Below are 21696 nucleotides of genomic sequence, written 5' to 3'. Positions count from 1 at the left end.
TGATAAAAGGTGCCTTCTTTTTCTTTATCTTTCCAGCAGGTATTTGTACTTGAAACAGGGTTCCTTTCAACTCTATGATTCTAACATGACATTTTCCATCTTGCAACTCTATTCTGATTGCAATCTGCAAAATATGTGTGCACAGTGGTATCTGGAACCTGCCCACAAACCCCTTAATCTGAGGAGACAGAATTATGCACAGGAGTGATATAATAAGGAAAAATGCAGTATTTAAATGCTACAGGCTTTACTAAAAAAGCGACTGGGACTTAATGAACAGAGGAGGTTGCCAGTGTTCCAAAGGCACTGCTCCTAAAGCAGAATCTGTTACCACTCTTGCTCAGGGACAGAGGACACATGTGCCCAAGATGTGTCTGGACTTATTTCTGTGATCAGGGAGTAAGCAAGCTCACCAGGAGAAGCAGATGAGTTGCAAGGAGGGATTTAGTTTGGTGCCAGGGGAATCTCTCCCCCCCCCCCTGAACATCAGGCTGTTATCCTGCTCATTGAGATGGCTAAGAAAACCAGCATCTTAGCCAAATTAACAGGAGTTTGCACGAGTGTTTTAGGACTTTGCATCTTGGGGAATGTCCCTATAAGGCAGGGAATTTGTAGTCCTCTGGATGTTGTCGGACCCCCAACTTCTATCAACCCCATCCAGCATGATCAATGATCAGGGACAATGGGAGTGGTGGACTAGCATCTTCTGAAACACCATAGTTTCCCTACTCCTTCTACAAGGAGAGCCAAGACTGGGTCTTTGAAGATCAATGGGTACTTAATGTGGGTCTTTCCTCCAGGGTTAAAAGCAGAGGAGAGGAGGGGAAATTATTGGGAACGGGGCTAGAAAAGGAAGGGTCTTCCTGTGCTCTGGGGTCCTGGTGAAAATCAGGGCCCTCTGTGCCTAATGATTTTATTTTTTAAAAGCCTCATGTGTTTCCAAGTGATGCACTTTGCATAAGGTGTAGTGTGACCCACAGTCTTGGGATGCCACAATATTATTTTTGTGTGTGTTTGCTGTAATAGACTACCCCGAATACTCCTGGAAAAGTACTGCTGAACTTGAATTAAGGAAGGATAATGAGGATGTATTTTCCTTCCATTCCATATGTCCTTCGGTTTACCATATTCCTGGCCAGGCTCCTATAGTTTTAACAGTTTGCAGGTCAGGTAGAATTTTAACAGGTGAAGCTTCCACCCATAATCAGCACATTTACTGGGATGGCAATGCACTGATGCCGAAAGCTGCAATTCCTAAATAAGACTGCAATAAGCATCCTGCTGGATCATGCCACAAACCCATCTAGTCCTGTGTTCTGTTCTCACAGTGGCCAACCAGATGGCAGTAGGAAGCCTGCAAGCAGGACCTGAGTACAGGGATGTTCTTTTTTACTTGTGACACCCAGCAACTGACCTTCAGGGGCATATTGCTTCCCACAGCGGAGGTAGTACATAGTCATCATTTGTCGTTATGGCAACAGAGCAACCTCTTTGGACATGTAACTGGCAGTACTTATCTGGCCAGCTAAGGCTATTACTGTTGGAATTCCTGATCCATGATTGCAGTCATGGGATTTTTGTCTGTCACATGATGGTATATGTTTTGACTCCACAGAGTGGGCAGTGATGGAGACAGGATGTTTGTGTTACTGTGTTCCATGAAGTGGGACTATTGTCCTTTGTTCTTTTTCTCTTTGCTGTCTGATGCTAGAGAGGGAGCCATGCTGCAGTGCTCCATGTGTGTTTATATGTAAATAAAGTAGATTAGCCAAAATGCTGAGTTGCTGGGGTTTTGTTACACAACTGCGCAAATTCTGTGGATCCCTAAGTGCGCTGGTTTCGGTTGGCATCGATCGCTATGATGTTCGGGCAGAAGAAAGCTTATGAAGCTCCCGGACGATTGACCAGGAAGGAGAGAACATGCCAGTCGGGCATGTGTCTCTGCCAGGGTCCTACTCGAGTGTAGGCTGAACTCCTGACAATTACATTGACAAAGGAAATGGTCTGACTGGTTCAGTGGCCTCTTCTAAGCTTTCTTAATACAGAACCACAGGCCTTAAGGGACCCATGAATGCCATCCACACTGACCCACACAAACCTATAACAATACCTTTTTCAGCAGGTGTGAAAGAGGGCTATGTGATCCGGTGAACAGAGCATGACAAATTGTTCCTCCTCAAAATAGTGAAAGCAGGAGCAGGAGGGTCTGGGAGCAGGTGAGCTTGCTCAGAGCCGAGAAAATAATTGGGGGTGGAAGGAGGTATATGCTAGAGTGCAATTATTATCAGGCAAGTGTCCAGATAGCTCCAATTAAACTCTGCGTTGGGGAGATCTCAAGCATCTGCCTCTCCGGGAGACTGCCCATCAAACCCACCATGTAGCTGAAAGGAAGAGGTGGCTATTGTTTTTAATTTTGTTTAAAAAGTTGAGGGGGAAATGTAAAAGAACAGGGCTTGGCATCTTATGTGATTTTCTGCCTTTAAAAGTAAAGCTCTGTTAAGTGGTCAGTTCAGTAGTTCATTAATTAAAACTTCTCTGCCAGTTTGATTGCTGCCTGGAACAGCTCCAAGAGAGCCTAAGTGATTTGTTTGTGGCTCATTAGCCTGATGGATTAATGTTTGTCTGGCAACCACCTTTGCCCAACATTCTGCCATAGGAAGAAAAAAAGCAGTCGTCCCCCAAGGCAAGCTGCTGGCTGCATTAAGTTCAGTGGGTTTGGCACAGGACTCTGCCACTCACTCCAAATATACTGTGGAACAGCTTGGCTTGGGGGGAGATCACAAAGCTTCACGTGGGGAGTGCATGGCATGGGATGGAAGACAAATGCACCTGTACCAGCTCCCCTGGAATTAATCCTGTAGGAAGTAAAAACAATATCTGGGCTCTTCTCTTTCAGTGAATGACATTTAAAGCCCTTCCAGATGTATGTTTTACTGTGTATTCCTGATGATTTGTGCTCATAATTGGTACAGTTCTGCGATCCACTATCAAAACTGCAAATGTTTCAGTGCAGATATACCACTTTGTTTCCAATCAGTGCATGCCCTGTCATATCCTGCTGAAATCCTGATACTTTTTCTGCCACTAATGTTCCAGCGGTGTTAATTTTTTTGGGTGTGTGTGTGCAAGAGCGAACCTCCAGATTACAATAATGCAGTTGCAACTAATGAAGCAAAGTGATGTGTGGACACTCCAGTACAAATCCGCTACAAATACGTCAGTAACATGGTGTAAGAGTTGCGCGCTCATCTCGCTTTGTTGGCCAAGGGAGCCGGCGTTTGTCCACAGACAGCTTCCAGGACATGCGGCCAGCATGACTAAGCCGCTTCTGGCGAAACCAAAGCAGCGCATGGAAACGCTGTTTACCTTCCCGCCAGAACGCTACCTATTTATCTACTTGCATTTGATGTGCTTTCGAACTGCTAGGTTGGCAGGAGCAGGGACTGAGCAACGGGAGCTCACCCCATCATGGGGTGAACCACCGACCTTCTGATCGGCAAGCCCTAGGCTCTGTGGTTTAGACCACAGTGCCACCCACGTCCGTGGTGTAGAAACAATCAAAAGTCTGTAGGGCACCTTAGCCGTCACTGCATTTGGGTTCCTTATTATGAGCCAAAATGATGCACATTGTTAAATTGTTAAATTGTCACAATCAAGTGGCCAGGCCTTTTGGGGAGCTGTGTCATGTTTGAATGCTCCCTTGTTTGGGGGGTGGCAGGATCTCTGCATAAAGCAATATTGCATGTCGTTTAAAGAGCTCAGCTTCTTTCAGAACACAATATTTTTCTATGGGCAGATAAGGTGTTCCCTGCCCTTATAGTTTAGGAGTCACATACAGCCCTACACCTGAATGCTGTAGTGATACAATGCTGGAGAAGCTTTGCCACTTGGTTTGTCTGGCATGTAAACTGACCCTAACCCTTTAGCTTCAGATTTTAAGCACATGCTCAATAACTTCAGTGTATGTAAAAGTGCTTAAATGTCTGCTCCTTATTATTGCTATTTTTCAGAAAAGAAACCACCCCAGCTTTTTCTCATATATTCCTCAGATGCTGCATTTGCCACCATCATCCCTGACAGCATGTTCAAGATTTTCTTCTTTTCGATATCATTGCTATGTCAAGATGTGAAGCACTAGGTCAATTACAGTCTGTAGCCAATCTCGCTAGAAAACATGCCCCTTTGATCACAATCCCAGCTGCTTTTCAGTTCTAAGCTGAGAAATTGTTGCCATAGTGATCCTATTCTGCGGAACACATTCTCTGAACTCAGCATCATGCTATAACAATGTCTGCTCTTACTGAAAGTAATTTATAGAGTATGTGCATTTTTCTCCCCCAGCACAAGATTCTGCCTATTTAATGCTGGTTCATACATAAATCACAGTTGCAGGAAAGAACTGGGCGAGGACTCCATCCATTTTTTTTAAGCCAGGTTGTGAGGCTGCCCCACAGTCAGTTGTGGGTGGGTGGGGGGCAACCAGGAATAGCCAAAGGCATTTTATTACCTGAAGCAGCATTTCTCAACTTGTGGGTCCCCAGATGTTGTTGAACTACAACTCCCATCACCTCTAGCTAGCAAGGCCAGAGCTCAGGGATGATGGGAGTTGTAGTCCAACAATATATGGGGACCCACAGGTTGAGAACTGCTGAGTCCTGAAGTGAAGAATAAAATGGTGCCTCCAGATCCAAATATCACAGTGAATCTTATTTCAACATTGGCTGTGAGGCATCATCCTTTACCACACTGGAGGGCAGCCGGATAGCTTAGTGGGGAGAAGAAGTATGTGTGGTATTAGGGGCTGGTCTGAATCAGATGCCAGAGACTGGTCTGACTCTAAAGATGAAGGAATGCAGGCATAGAAAGAGCAGCCTCTGACAGAGGAGGAGGGAGAGGATTCACCCCTCCGCCTTACATGTTCCCAGAAGCAGAGATACCAGCAGATTCAGAAGTTGCTCATTCGGGGGAAGAGCTGGACAGTTTTGAGATAGTAGCTAGGCAACCAGGAGGGAGGGAGCCTTTACTCCTACTCTTCAGTTGAGAGTGGTGGGGAAGTCCCTCCCTCCCCTTGATCTCAGAGGACTGAAAGGGTCCAAGAACAACAGAAACGCAGGGGAGGGACAGGTGTCTGGTGGCATGCTTCTTGCTGCAGAAGGATAGGGGACTCAGAGTGAGCAACTGCCATTCATTGTGAGGGTGGCCTGATGCTGCTCTCAGTATGTTGTTGTAAATAAAACAAACTATAAACCTGCCAAAGGCTTGTTACTTCTTATCGGAAGCTACCGGAGGGAGGGGGGAACTCCCTTGCCAGCCAGCATACCTGGCATGTGGACATATTGTTGTCCTTCAATACTTGAGGACTGGAGTGCTCACATGCTGCACTGAATGAGTGTACAAGCTGTGTGCTTGTGTACAGAAAGAGTGGAGCTGCACACCCATATAGTTCTTCACATGTAAGGAGTGTACAACCTGCGTACCTGTGTGCAGAGTAGCTGAGCTGTACAAATCAGCAAGTGTACACTCTTTCACACTAAGACTACATATGTGTACTTTGTACCTGTGTTTGGCATAATGTGTGAACAATTCTCTACCACCACTTCTTGTCCGCAATCATCCCCCATCTGAGATGGCGGTCTCACTCTAGGCTCATGAGGCAGTTTCATTCTAGGATGATGTAAACCTAAATCTATCCATCCATCTATCTGTCATATAAAGGAATTCCAAACTTTGGGGTTTTGTGGATATGCACAGTCAGAGGAAGTAAGCACAGAAGAGAAAATGGCTGTTGTGATGGCAGGCTTAACCTTTTGGAACAGCTGAGTCATAACCTAGTGGTTTACCCGGTGCCAATCCAGAACCATGTCATTTGCTATGGCTGCATTGGTACCTGCATAAGAGATGCACCAAGATTCTTCTGGGCAGATCTAGATGAGCTGATTCATAGCCCATACACAAATTTGTGTGTATGTGTGCACAAATGTACACAAAGTGGGATTTAGTTCTAAGCTGGGTATTATTAGAACTACATCCTTGATCTTTATTCCCCTGACAAAAGCTTTGAGTCACTCTCTAACAGATGCATAATACACAAGCTTTCCCATCATGTAGATGCAAATTTCTGTCTTGTTACTAGAAGTTCCTTGATATCGATTCCAGAATAAGAAACTTGGGAATTGTGACTTCAAATCACTTACAGTCCACAAATGCATATGCCTATACTTAAAATATGGTGTTATATGTTCAAATGGTGGATAGACTTCTTGCGTTTTAAGTCCCCCGTATCCATAATTACGTAGGTTAAATTTGGCTGGGTGCATGCTTGATTACCTTCCTAACTTATTTTTAACCTTGTTATCAGTTGGACTCTTTATAGGGAAACTGTCTTTTTATGGTGAGAAAATCTGACTGATTTTTAAAAAAATAAAAATAGTTGTTGCATCTATACACAGCGGATTTATACTGCAGTCCTATTCTGTAGGTTGAGCTCAGTGAGACTTATTCCCTTGAGTAGATATGTGTAGGATTGCAGTGTTAGATTATGTTTCCTAAATTAGGATAACCCTTTTTTTTTTTTAAAAAAAAGAAAACCTAAACTATGGAAAAGTTGATGTTGAACACCAGGCACTCACAATACAACAGTGCTTCTCTGACACATCTCTTCTGCAATTGTATTTCAGTGTAACAGTCAAATACCAAAGAATACTAAACTGTGTGGGGCAAACACTTTAATTCAAACCCTATTGGATTCAGAAGAGTAAGGTTCTGAGTCTGAGGCTGGGGGAGAGGGATGCTCCTTCTAATCCAGCCCAGGCAGAAAAAAAATATATTGCTGTTTTATTTCTGAAGCAGTGAACAGGTTGAGTCTCAGTGGAATGCTGAACTTTAATAACATTCAGTACAAATGGTGTCAGCCTTTCAGCATAGGCAGGAATACATCATTGATTTTCGTTTTGTTTTTTGTTTCCTCAAGTGTGAAGGCAGTTTGCAGAGGGAAAACAAAACTAAGCTTTGAAGAAAATAGGAGGGAAAGGCCTCTCCCTCCCTCTCTCCCTTCTGCCACCCTCAACAACCCGTTTGGGTTGACCAGTTTAAGACATCCTGTTTATCGAGCATTCATTCTGCAGGGAGGTTATATAACGTTGAATTAAGCAGATGTGTTCCCCATTGTATTTTATTAAGCTGCAACATTTTTTACATATGCAATCCTACACACAATTACATTGTTTGTCTTATTTTTGTTGACTTCCCACCCAGTTTTCCATGGAGTTGTTGTAAAAAAGCTATCTATTAAACCATAACCACAATGCTATAATCTAGTTCCTTATGTTGCTCATAGTTCAAAACCTGCTTGCAAATTCGTCTTACTCTAGTAGTTCTTTATGTAGTCCAAGAAAGGCGTCCATTCTCCCACAAAAGACTCATCATTGGAGTCTCTTTATGTTGCTGTTAATTTTGCTTATTCTGCAAAGTCCATTATCTTGCTTATTCATTCTTCTTCTTCCTTCCATTTCTGCACATAAAGAATCCCAATTGCTGTTGTTACATACATTAAAAAATGTGACTTGTTTTATGGAATTTCTGCCCCTATAATCCCTGCATTTAGCCGATGTTATTCCATACTTTCCAGCATATTTCCCCATAACTTTCCATATTGCAAAAAGCCCATTAAAAGGAAAATCTGTGTGGTTTGTTGTGCAAGAGCCGAGGCGAGAGTTGCCAGTGCTGTGGACCAGTCCTAGCACAAGGGCTTGGCAGCTGGCGGCTCCCCAACCAAGCCTGCCCTCCCAAGTAGCACCAGCTGGTGAAAAGGGGGTGTGAATGAGCAGCATCTGTTGCAACGTGATTGATAGTTTGTTGTTTTTTTGGACACGGACCCTTCCATTCAGCACATACAAACCACATTTCTAACCCCCCAAAGAATCCTGGGGACTGGGTGCTGTGAACTGTAGCTCTCCGAGACTGACACTACCATTCTCAGAATTACTGGGAGGTGGTGTTGTGTGTGCTTTAAATCTAAGGTGGGTTTGGAGCCTCAAGTTTTAATGGCACAGCCTGAGTGTGAGTATCTGACTGAATCCCGCCCCAAATTAGCAACTGTCTGGATCCACCCCTAAGTGCACTGTAGGAATTGGTCCACATTCTCATCACAAGAAATATAATTCAGAAGTTGACTCCACGGAAGACTTGACTGTGGTCAGAAATCCACCTAAGATATATGCCCACATAAACCAAACTGTAGCAGAATGGATGGGCAGCTCTGGCTGACTGGTGCCTTTACTGATCTGTGCAGCTTGAAATTGTTTCTAATAGTATCATAGAATTGTAGAGTTGGAAGGGACGATGAGGGTCATCTAGCTCAAAGCCCAAATCTTTTGCCCAAAGCAGAGCTCAGACCCACAACCCTGGGATTAAGAGTCTTGTGTTCTAATTGGCTTATGTTTGTTGATTTTGTAAAACCATTTTGGGATGTTTCATGGGAAGCGATTCATAAAATAAATACATACATACTGATATTATTTTGAAACAAACAAATAAATAATATGTGTACAGCCCTCGGGTTCTTCTCCTGAAATTTCCTACAGTTGTGTGTCTAAAAGGTTGCGGTAACTCGCTAAACTCTTCAGTTTTCTTTCAGGATCAGGTGTCACATGTGAGAAATATTTCAAAGGGCATGTGAGTCAGGATTTTGGGCAAGAAGCACTTGGTAACTTTATATCTGAAATTTAAGGATGCCTGAACTCTGGAGCACTCAACAGGGTGATCTCTGGAGCCTGCTTGCTGTATCTTATTTGTATCTGTGCAACTTACACCTCTACATACTTTTAAGGTTTAGCCTGTATCATCTGCGTCTGCACAGCACGTTGCTTTTAACAGATACTTCCACTGGGAACTATTTGCATTTATATTATTGTTTGAATGAGTGGGATAGGGTTGAGATTTCGTAAGGGAACTTCACCATCAGAGGCTGCATACACACCATATATTTAAGACATTTGCCCTCCCCCAGAGGAATCCTGGGAATCGTAGTTTATGACAATTCTCAGCATCCTGAACAAACTACAACTCTCAGGATTCTTTGGGGGGAAGCCATGTGCTTTAAATGTATGGTGTGTCTGCAGCCACAGACTTTGCTATTCTGTACTCTGTGTTTAAGGCCCAGCTCTGGGTGCTGAAATATGGACTCCTGCTGTCATGCTCTAGAAAAGCCCAACCTGACACTGCCCAATGTTGCTGGACTCCAGATCCCTGAACAGTGGTCATATTGGCTGGGGCTGATGAGAGTTGGAGCCCCCCACAATACCTGGTGGACACCGAGTTGGGGGAAGGCCGCTGTAGAATGGCTGTTGCATGGCTGTCTTTGACCCATGGCAGGCCTTCTCAGTGGTGGCTCCCCATTTGTGGAATGCCCTCCTTGATGAGGTGCATCTGTCTCTCACATTATTAACATTCAGGAGGAATAATGGCCATTTAGGCCATTATTTCCCAGGGAGATTCTTTGGAAAGAGTTCAACAGCACCTAAAATTGGCTGCAGACAAGGATTGTGGACATTATCCGAACCCTCTCATTTCACAGTTTTGCCACTTTTTCAATCCTGAGGAGCTTTGGTGGGATTTCTCTGCTGATCAGTAGTCACAGCAAACACCAGGTTTTCTGCACGTAGCCCTTAGTTAGCCTGACACCAGCTATTACATAGCCAGTATTTGCTAGAATCAGCCTTTTGCAAGATTACATAATCAGATTTGCACAACATTTGATAACTGGAGGTCGACGGAGCCTGAGATACAAGTTCTGTTTTACCCAACAGGGCCCTCAAGACTGTTTGAACTTCTAACATAACCCCATCTTTACACTGCAATGTACACTTGTGTTGCAAGCTTATATACTCTGAGCTGAGTGATTTCTCTGTGTCCTTGTGTTAAATGTACTGGAGTTTCAACCTTTGTTAGAGATAAAGCCTCAGACACAGAGAAATGCAAGCAGCTCTTAAATTGCATGTAGCAGGCCTCCCTGCTTTCCTCCTCCCCCACTCATAGTCGGAGGAATTTCAAAACCAGCTTGCTATGTTATAGAAGCCTTGTTTAGGAAGGGTGGAAAAAGCCAGAGGCAAACAACCCCTTAAGCATATATGAGGTTCCAACTTCCAGAATGATAGTCAATTCGAGTCTGATGCCAGCGAAACCCAATGTAGCTCAGCTGGTTAGAGTATGGTGTGTAAATGCCAAGGTTGCAGGTTCAATCCCTGTATGGGACAGCTGCATATTCCTGTATTGCAGGGCATTGGAGGAGATCAGGGGTCAGCAAACTTACCGCGCCTTGGGCCCGTGTCTCCAGCGCCGATAGTGCGGTGGGCTGGAGGGCGGCGGAGCGCGTGCCCATATACATGCACACACACGATTTCCGGCACACTTCTGGGTTGGAGGAGCACCGGAAATAGCTTGTGCGCATGTGCATGGGCCTCCTCCAACCCGGATGTGCACAAGAAATAATGGTTGCGCATGTGCACAATGCTTGCGCACGCACACAAGCTATTTCCGGTGCTCCTCTGACCCGGAAGTGGGCAGCTGTGCAGCGCAGCGCCGGTAAGAGTGGGTGGCGGCAGCAGGCAGCAGGGGTCGCCGTGGGCCAGATAAACAGGTCCCTTGGGCCTTATCCGGCCCGCGGGCCTTAGTTTGGGGACCCCTGGAGTAGATGATCCTCAGGGTTCCTTCCAACACTATGAGTCTATGTAGCACCTAAGGGCCCCTCAGATATCCTTTTTATTGCACTTCCATTATTATTTGCACTTATGGTGCTACTGGGGCAGTTATACACCGTTGGCGTATGCAAAGGTTTTGAGCAGGTCACAATGCTTCTTTTCTAGTCAGTGCATATCCTTCAACATCCTGCTGAAATCTCACGACTTTTCACATCACAAATGATTCTCCCCACTATGTTGTATTAAAGCCTCTCCAGAGAGCAAGAACGTGGTAGCAATTGGGGAAGCATCACTGAACCCCTGACCATTGGTCATGCTGGCTGAGGCTGATGGGAGTTGTATTCCAGTAACATGCGGAGGGCAACACATTGACTACCCCTGCAGGAAAGGGATGCAGAAGAGGATGGTGATTATAATTAAGATTTATATATCACCCTTCAGAAGATCTCAGGGTGGTTCACAAGATACAAACATGAGATACAAGCACAAATAAATAGTTAAAACAAAAACAACAAAACAATAAACTCCTCCTCCCACAAACTCAATTAAAAGGCTATAGAATATTAATCAGCCAACAGCCTGGTTGAAGAGGAACATTTTTGCCTGGCATCTGTTTGTTGTTGTTTAGTTGTGTAGTCGTGTCCGACTCTTCGTGACCCCATGGACCAGAGCATGCCAGGCACTCCTGTCTTCCACTGCCTCCCTCAGTTTGGTCAAACTCATGTTAGTAGTTTCGAGAACACTGTCCAGCCATCTCATCCTCTGTTGTCCCCTTCTCCTTGTGCCCTCCATCTTTCCCAACATCAGGGTCTTTTCCAGGGAGTCTTCTCTTCTCATGAGGTGGCCAAAGTATTGGAGCCTCAGCTTCAGGATCTGTCCTTCCAGGGAGCACTCAGGGCTGATTTCCTTAAGAATGGAGAGGTTTGATCTTCTTGCAGTCCATGGGACTCTCAAGAGTCTCCTCCAGCACCATAATTCAAAAGCATCAATTCTTCGTCGCTCAGCCTTCTTTATGGTCCAGCTTTCACTTCCATATATCACTACTGGGAAAACCATAGCTTTTACTATACGGACCTTTGTTGGCAAGGTGATGTCTCTACTTTTTAAGATGCTGTCTAGCCTGGCACCTAGAGATATATAAAGAAGGTAGCAAATGAATTTCCCTGGGGAGAACTCTCCACAAGCAGGGAACCACTGCGGAAAAGGCCAGTTCTCATGTTGCCACCTTCTGGACCTCTCGAGGAGGCACATGAAGAAGGGCCTCATATGATTATTGCAGGGTCCAGCTGGGTTTATATGGGAAGAGGCAGTCCTTGAGATTTAATGAGAGTATGCCCTGAAGATCTTCAGATTTTTCTGCCCTCTGCTTTTTCTGTTCCCTTCTTGGTTATTACACAGAGATGCTATGCCACACGAGACTGCTGCACATATTTGGAAGATGGTTTGCAAGAAGTTCATGGAAGCTTCCCCAAATGTTACCTTAGGTTTCTACCTACAACTCCCATCAGCCCCCCGCCGGCACAGTCATTGTGTATTGCCCCTAGCACATGATATGAACCCATGTGTGATTGCGCATGAGCACTAAGGCATCATGCTGCACACAGCTTTACCCGGCTGTGGATGAGACACATTTTGAAGTATGATAGCATATTCACATATTGTTTTTCTAGTAGATCTTTAACTAAAAGAGCAAACACTGCCTCAGCAGAGGACAGGCTATATTCCAGAGTACCAGAAACATTCAACAGCCAGAGAAGGCGTCTTCAGCAATGTGCAGTGCAGGGAAAACTCAAGCCCTGATCTTTGGAACAGAAAAAGAGATTATAGAACCATAGAAATGTATAGTTGGAAAGGTCATCTCATCCAACCACTGCAATGCAGGAATCTCAGATGAGGGATCCCTGACAGCTGGTCATTCTACCTTTGTTGGTGGAAAAAACCCTCCAGAGAAGGAGAGTCCACCACCTTCTGAATGAGTCTGTCCCACTATTGCCCTCAGAAAGTTCTTCAAAGCATATTCCTATTGTATCAGAGATATATGGGAGGGAATGTCAGTTCTGAGCTGTGTTTTAGGCTGGAATCCAGGTCTCTGCTCTGTAAAGATGTTGTTTCTACCTGAATCCTGCCTCTGAGGACAAACTTTTGGAGAGCTGGATTTATCCCCCCACAGGCCCACATAACAGATGGGAATATTATTGTGCAGATCTCCTGAAGCAGCCCCAGTGTCTGAAGTAGGAGAAGCCCTCAGTGGATTGTGCCCCCGCATTAAAAAAACAAACCCACCACGAACACATTCAATATGTGAGAATGGCCATTAATCTGTTGGACGCAGTTCAACTTCCTATAAGGACTAAAAACTGCCCCTACCTGTACAGTGGTAACCTTGGTTTAAGAACAGCTTAGTTTATGAACAACTTGGATTAAGAACGCTGCAAACCCGGAAGTAGGTGTTTTGGTTTGTGAACTTTGCCTTGGAAAAATAACATGTTGAGTGTGTTCCATTTGGAAACTGAGCCCCCCGCTGCTACGGGAAAGCAGGCCTTGGTTTAAGAATGCTTTGGTTTAAGAATGGACTTCCGGAAGGGATTGACTTCATAAACCAAGGTACCACAGTATTTCTTTAATGGGATGTGAAGCTGGATTCAATGTTATTTATTTTTAAAACATTTATTCTACTTCTGTCTTGGCGCTTATGTGTGCATGTATGCATGCACATGACACGGTCCCTTTACGTTCCTCTGCGTTATGGTCATCTTGAGTTGAGCTGTGGCCAATTAGTTAATGGAATAAACCTACATATATTTGCATATGACAATACTTGGAAGAGGGGGAAAACTTCTATTGTTTTGAGATGTTGTATGTATGTATTGTGGCAGACATCTTCCAAAAGGAGGCATCACCTCTTGTTTGAGGTTGGAGGACCTCTCCAAAGCCAGTTTTTCGTAAGTATTTTCACAAAAAATGTACAGTGTGTTGCCTGATTAATTGATGTGTGCAGGTGTTGAATTAAAAGCCCCTTTCAGTTACTAATCTAATGAAATAAATACAATTAAGCTCATTTAAGTCTCCCTGAATTAAATGGTAGTTAAAAGTAGTTGACTGCATTTATTTATAGATTGATAATGTGCTTTTCAGCCCTAGAGTGCAAGAACAGAAGGGAGCCCTCCTGGATCAGAGCGAAGACCCCATTCCAAGGATGGGGGACCTCGGGCTGAGAGGGGTGGGGAGGCTGAATGTGGTCCCCCAAGTCTCTCTATCTGGCCCTCAGGACTTCATCCAGATCATACCAGCTGCATTGCCACACCCTAACTGGCCTTGTATTGCCCCCTTCCTTCCTGATTTTCCCTGGTTGGAACGTATCCTTGCATGTCGAGATTGCTTCTTGCTTCCCTGGATAAAACATAGAGAGAGGTGTCCCTATGGTACAAAAGTAACATTTACATTTGCCGCTGAAATATACTTGGAGTCGAGTGTGGATTTCATGCTCTTTATTCAGCTCAGAGTAGTGAGGAATGGAAGTTCCCCTGAAATGTCTGCTTTATATACATTATTTACACAATGGGCCCCACATGACTGGCTAATTCTGGGATTCTCTTGTAGGCCAATCAGGTTGCGGATTCACTTCCACCCAGAGTTGGATTGGGTGGCTCCTGCGAACCAGTCAGACTGCTGCATTCTGGATCCTATTGTTCTAGGACCAATCAGACTGCTGCATTTTGGATCCTATTCAACTCAGTACATAACAGCCGCCCTGCCCACTTTTGGCCCTGGCACTGCCCACCCCTGGCATGTGGCCCCCAGAAGGTTGCCTGGAATGGAATGTGGCCTCTGGGGTGAAAAAAAGTTCCACATTAAATTTAAACTGGATTGTACCAAAATAACCGTATTCAGAGGCTAGACTCTAGCTAGTTCATCATTAGGTTCTGGCAACTTTATGGGGTCAGCAGATTCTTTGGTGCTTTGGGGATGTAAAAGGGTACCTCTTCAACAAACAACACTGTAAAGACATGCCACACAACTTAACAAATATGAAATAGAGGCTTGGGGGTGGGGGTGGAGAGAGAGACAGAAAAGCAATGCCCCTTGCTCTGTGCAGTCAGGATTCACCTGTTGCCTGGGCAACCTTGCATTGCAGGTATTGCAGGCTGCTGTGTTGTTATTGATAGCCTAGAGAGGGGAATGGGACACTGAAGATATTTATGTTATGTTTGCTTTCCCTGTAGATGCCATTAATTTCTGGAAAGCTTAAAGCTGCTGTGCCCAAGCACAAGGAGGCCAGCGTTTGTTGTGCAAAAAACTGCATGTGGAAGGATGGGGTGTAGAGTTTAAGCAGGTAATCAATCATTGAGAATGTCCTACAGGCATTTTGGTGCTCCGTTGATGGGCACTTTTGCATTTGGGTTGAAAAGTGGAGTACTTATTCAGCAAAAAAACATATAAAGATATGGATGAGTTGAAGAGAAGAGATTCTGTTGCTGGCCATTGCTCAGATTACAGGCGCCATTTAAAAGCTTTGTAGCTGCCTGGGGAAAAGCTCCGTTGAATTTAGTGGGACTGAACAAACATGCATATTATCCACGTTCTCAGACTACCCTACCTTATCCCCATTGCACAAGCCCTGTTCCATGATCAGTGGCTTTGTAGCTATACAAATATACATAGAGGAAATTCAACTGCAAAACCCTGTTCATGTTTTCCTAAGTCTAGGAGTTGCTACTATTCCCATACAAGGAAATGTAGTAGTGATACTGAGGGAAACCAGGCTGCAAGGTTCTTGTGGTCTGTCTGTGGCTGATGGGCCAGATGATCCCCCATCCCAGTAGTTTTGTGGTCTTCCAGCTGTTGTTGGAGACCAACAGTCAGCGATGATAGGAATTGTAGCCCAGCGTTTGGATTACCACAAGTTTCCCATCCCTGTTCAAAAGTGAAATCTTTCCCCCACCCCTTTTGAAACAAATGGATTACATGGGTTCATATATTTTATTTATTTATAATATAAATCTTTTCTTAAAAAAATGGCAGTGTACAATAAAATCAGTAAAGCATTATACAATAATAAAATACAGAACAAATGGCCAGTGCAGAATCAAACACACTCCTGTTTAATATGCACTCAATGAGTTCCCACAACATTAGCCACAACTCGTACCTAGCATGTATCTATTCTGTCATTTGTTATGAAATACTGTGTTTTTATGCCTCCCCCCACAACAGCTTTGATGTGTATTGAGAAAAATAACTGCTTTTTCTGCTTTTTAACCCAGCAATGTATACAATGCCTGATTTTCTAAATGCTTGGCTTAATGAAAACATTTTCAGCGGGTGACGAAATGCCAGAACTGTAGGTGTCTCCCTGATCTCAATATAGTCCTGCAAAATGCTGGTGACATTAAACCTGAAGACTTAGTTCACATGGAAATTAAATGGATATGAGGCAACTCACATGAGATAATGTGGATATGCGCTCATCCTTTGACCTTTAAAGCAAAAACTAATGCAAGAGAAATGTTTAAAATTTGTTCTAAAAATTCCCTAGGAACTTTGTGGAAAGTTGGAGACTGACCTACTTCATCATACTGACCAATAGGTGTGCATAACAGTCCTACCAAAATGTAGAGCAACAGTGAGGGTTTCTTAGAGCTTTCAGAGTATCTGTGTGGTTTTCAAAAATAAGAATCTGCAAGATTGATTTGACAGGAGCACAGATACAAAAATCAGCACACATGCAGTGGGCAAACTCAAAGCTCTGTAGCACCACCTCCAAGTCTCCAAAAATCTCTCCTGGCCACATGGCTTGGATTGGCCGATAAAGTTTTTTGCTGTTAGCATTGGTTACTGTACATAGAAAAAATAATAATGCCTCGAACCAGCTAGCAGGAAAGAGGTGTCCCGTCTCAATTTCATACTCAATCTACCAAATGCTCAGAACGAGATGCTTCTCACTTATCAGATTCACATGAAGGCCTTTTTAGTGCTGTTCCTGCTGTTGCCCAGTAAACATGATATACAGTGTTTGCATGAGGTGCTTCTCTCCATTTCCTTTGCTCCCCTGGGATCCAAGTTCCTATAAATAAATGCTTGAGCTCTAGTCAGCTGTGTGTAGAATGAATGACATGTAACCTTTCCACTCCTTCCTAATGCAATCCAGAATAGTATAGATGCCGGAGGTTGGCAGGAGGAGGGAGAGGGAAGTGCAGGATAGCTTCCCACTTTGGGGGACTTTCTCCTTGGGAAATATTTGTGAGTCACAGATGTCCATTATATCACCTGTCCCACACTCACCATATTCTTTTTCAGCCTCTCCTGGTGTTTCTGCAGTATACAATCTTGGAAAGAAGCCTGTTGGGTTCTCTGGCTTTCCTCCATTCTGCTTACATCAGGCTGGCTGTGAGATGAATCAATAGAATGTCAGGAAATTTATAGCTGAGGTGGGGAATAGCGACAAAATACTGCTTTAAATGTACAGATGGGGTCGAAAAACAATACTGTGAGCTAAAGACACTATTGCATCCACTGTGGCTGCAAAATCTGGATGTGAAAAAGAACAACAGTGGCACCATCACTTAGGACTTGTTGTGTGCTGTGGGTGACTCTTTATTCATTCACCTGTCCTAACTGGAGTCTGCAAAATGCAAACTAATTTTTTAAATTTTTAAATTTTAAACGCTACAGAAGTTGCACGCTGCCTGTTGCCTCTGTTTTCAATCAATAGGCTCCTTGTCCTCCTCAGACTTGCCCTTCTGCTCCAACAAGACTTGGGATCTCATTTCGCGGGTCTGCCAAACATGGCAGTTGTTTAGCAACTGGCAGCCGCACACGGCACACTCGGTTTGTGGGAGGGGAAGTGGGAAAGAATGCAATCCCAGTGGACGGGCGTTAGGTGATTTTAAGTTGAGAGAAGAATACGTGTAATTGCCAAGCTTGGGCACAGGCCAAGACGATTTTGGATAACACCTCTATTTTTACAAACAGGGATATCCAATCTTCGTCAGTTGGGGCTGCAGGCTGCAGTGACCTTCAATGGACTCATCTTGGCACCGTTCGGAAGAAGACTGGCACAGCATGTCCCAAGCCCAATGGACTAGCAAGAACAAACAGTAACTTCCTTCATTCTAGGACTCAGCCCAATGGGTTTCCAAGAAAATGCACGAGGTCCTTCATAGAACAGGAGTATAATTATGGGCATGGAAGATATAGAGACATACATCATTTCCAACCTTGTGTGTGTGAGAGAGTGATGCAAGTAGCTAGCTGTTCAAAGGATAGAAACCTAAACCCAAAGCCCTTGTTGCTAAAGCTAAAGTGGTTCTTTGGATCCTGGACAATTTAAATAGAGGACTTGTTCATTCATGCAAGTAGTTGCACCTCCACTTTAATGCTGTCAAGTGCCATGTACACCAAGGCCATGGGTATGGTATGCCCTGCAGAGGACCTTAAGGTCCATAAATAACAACACTTTGGAGGTCCCAAGCTGCAAGGTGGTTAGATTGGTCTCAACTAGGGCCAGGGCCTTTTCGGTACTGGCCCCGACTTGGTGGAACACTCTGTCACAAGAGACCAAGGCCCTGCGGGATTTGACATTTTTCCGCAGGGTCTGCAAGACGGAGCTGTTCCACCTGGCCTTGGGTTTGGATACAGTCTGACCCTTATGTTTCCCTCCCCTTATGGTTTTGATTTATGGGCTACTACTAAAATGAGGCTGTATTTTAAAGTATTTTAACCTGTATTTTAATTAACTGTTTTTTCTTTTTCTTTTATGTTTTATTGTAATTCTATTGCTGTTAGCCGCCCTGAGCCAGGTTCTGGCCGGGGAGGGCGGGGTATAAATAAAAATTATTATTATTATTAAATTAGCATCAGTGGTAGCTAAGAGAGGTTTCTCATATTACAAGTGCCTTTGCAAACATCTATGGCATCCACCTTTAAAATGTTCAGGTTTACAATGAATGTGTGAAATGACACTCCTGGAGATCCCAGTGGCAATCTCTAGGCTGAATGACAATTTTGCATCAGGACTTCAGATGGAGACCTTTACAAATCCTGTCTTCTGAGATCCTTGTCGGCAGTGGGGAACCTGCTGTCTTCCAGATGTTGCTAGACTTCAATGCCCAGCATCCCTACCCATTGGCTATTCTGGCCGGTGTCAATGGTCCAACAACATGTGTAAGGCCACAGGTTCCTCACCTCTCCTTTAGATAAAAGTAAGGTTTGGAGTGGCAAAAGCTGTACTGGGATGCAATCTCAAAAATGATAGAATGATCTCGATACGAATCCAAGGCAGACCTTTTAACATCACAGTAATCCAAGTTTGTGCAACAACTACCGGTGCTGAAGAAACTGAAATTGACCAGTTCTATGAAGACTTACAACACCTTCTAGAAATGACACCAAAGAAGGATGTTCTTCTCATTATAGGGGATTGGAATGCTAAAGTAGGGAGTCAAGAGATAAAAGAAACAACTGGCAAGTTTGGCCTTGGAGTTCAAAACGAAGCAGGGCAAAGGCTAATAGAGTTCTGCCAAGAGAACAAGCTGGTCATCACAAACACTCTTTTCCAACAACACAAGAGACGACACTACACATGGACATCACCAGATGGGCAGCATCGAAATCAGATTGATTATATTCTCTGCAGCCAAAGATGGAGAAGCTCTATACAGTCAGCAAAAACAAGACCTGGAGCTTACTGTGGCTCAGCTCATCAGCTTCTTATAGCAAAATTCAAGCTTAAAGTAAAGTAAAATTCAAGCTTGAAGAAAGTAGGGAAAACCACTGGGCCAGTAAGATACAATCTAAATCAAATCCCTTATGAATACACAGTGGAAGTGAGGAACAGTTTTAAAGATTTAGATTTGGTGGACAGAGTGCCTGAAGAACTATGGATGGAGGCTCGTAACATTATACAAGAGGCAGCAACAAAAACCATCCCAATGAAAAGAAAATGCAAGAAAGCAAAGTGGCTGTCCAACGAGGCCTTACAAATAGTGGGGGAGAGAAGGCAAACAAAATGCGAGGGAGATAGTGAAAGATACAGGAAATTGAATGCAGATTTCCAAAGAACAGCAAGGAGAGACAAGAGGGCCTTCTTAAACGAGCAATACAAAGAAATAGAGGAAAACAATAGAATGGGGAAAACCAGAGATCTGTTCAAGAAAATTGGAGATATGAAAGGAACATTTCGTGCAAAGATTACCATAATAAAGGACAAATGTGGTAAGGACCTAACAGAAGCAGAAGACATCAAGAAGAGGTGGCAAGAATACACAGAGGAATTATACCAGAAAGATATGGATGTCTCGTACACCCCAGGCAGTGTGGTTGCTGACCTTGAGCCATTGATCCTGGAGAGTGAAGTCAAATGGGCCTTAGAAAGCACTGCTAATAACAAGGCAAGTGGAAGTGATGATATTCCAGCTGAAATATTTAAAATTTTAAAAGATGATGCTGTTAAGGTACTACACTCAATACGCCAGCAAGTTTGGAAAACTCAGCAGGGGCCAGAGGATTGGAGAAGATCAGTGTACATCCCAATCCCAAAGAAGGGCAATGCCAAAGAATGCTCCAACTACTGCACAATTGCACTCATTTCATATGCCAGCAAAGTTATGCTTAAAATTCTACAAAGCAGGCTTAAGCAGTATGTGGACCAAGAACTCCCAGAAGTGCAAGCTGGATTTTGAAGGGGCAGAGGAACCAGAGACCAAATTGCAAACATGCACTGGATTATGGAGAAAGCTAGAGAGTTCCAGAAAAACATCTACTTCTGCTTCATTGACTACGCAAAAGCCTTTGACTGTGTCGACCACAGCAAACTATGGCAAGTTCTTAAAGAAATGGGAGTGCCTGATCACCTCATCTGTCTCCTGAGAAATCTCTATGTGGGACAAGAAAATTGGGAAAGGAGCACGACAAGGCTGTATATTGTCTCCCTGCTTATTAAACTTATATGCATTATGTGAAAGTCTGGACTGGATGAATCCCAAACCGGAATAAAGATTGCCGGAAGAAATATCAACAACCTCAGATATTCAGATGACACAACTTTGATGGCAGAAAGTGAGGAGGAATTAAAGAACCTTTTATTGAGGGTGAAAGAGGAGAGCGCAAAATATGGCCTGAAGCTCAACATCAAAAAACTAAGATCATGGCCACAGGTCCCATCACCTCCTGGCAAACAGAAGGGGAAGAAATAGAGGCAGTGAGAGATTTTACTTTCTTGGGCTCCATGATCACTGCAGATGGTGACAGCAGTCACGAAATTAAAAGACGCCTGCTTCTTGGGAGAAAAGCGATGACAAACCTAGAAAGCATCTTAAAAAGCAGAGACATCACCTTGCCAACAAAGGTTTGTATAGTTGAAGCTATGGTTTTCCCAGTAGTGATGTATGGAAGTGAGAGCTGGACCATAAAGAAGGCTGATCGCCGAAGAATTGATGCTTTTGAATTATGGTGCTGGAGGAGACTCTTGAGAGTCCCATGGACTGCAAGAAGATCAAACCTATCCATTCTGAAGGAAACCAGCCCTGAGTGCTCACTGGAAGGGCAGATCCTGAAGCTGAGGCTCCAATACTTTGGCCACCTCATGAGAAGAATAGACTCCCTGGAAAAGACCCTGATGTTGGGAAAGATTGAGGGCATAAGGAGAAGGGGACAACAGAGAACGAGATGGTTGGACAGTGTTCTCAAAGCTACCAACATGAGTTTGACCAAACTGCGGGAGGCAGTGGAAGACAGAAGTGCCTGGCATGCTCTGGTCCATGGGGTCACGAAGAGTCGGACACGACTAAACGACTAAACAACAACAAAGTTTGGATCTATTATTATTATTTGGATTTATATATTGCCCTGTACCCGGAGGTCACAGAACAAAATCAAAATATGAAACTAGAAAATTTATGATCAAAATAAAAACAACAATCCAATAAACCACCCCCTAGCACTTCATATATGCACATTATATACTTTCTAATAAGCTATGTACCTCCTTCCTCTGGGAAGA

General features: G+C 43.9%; 1 long non-coding RNA gene across 1 annotated transcript in view; it reads left to right on the top strand.

Annotated features, from left to right (window-relative positions):
- Positions 1-17112: 17112 nt before the first annotated feature.
- LOC310742556 overlaps positions 17113-21696 on the top strand; it is a 68043-nt gene continuing 63459 nt past the window's right edge. Inside the window, exon 1 of the long non-coding RNA XR_014538550.1 lies at positions 17113-21503. This is a non-coding gene — a long non-coding RNA (uncharacterized lncRNA). The remainder of the gene's footprint in view (positions 21504-21696) is intronic.

The sequence above is a fragment of the Podarcis filfolensis genome (assembly GCF_964270895.1).
Source record: "Podarcis filfolensis genome assembly, chromosome: 9".
Classification (NCBI taxonomy): domain Eukaryota; kingdom Metazoa; phylum Chordata; class Lepidosauria; order Squamata; family Lacertidae; genus Podarcis; species Podarcis filfolensis.
This window is presented reverse-complemented; position numbering and strand designations above follow the sequence as displayed.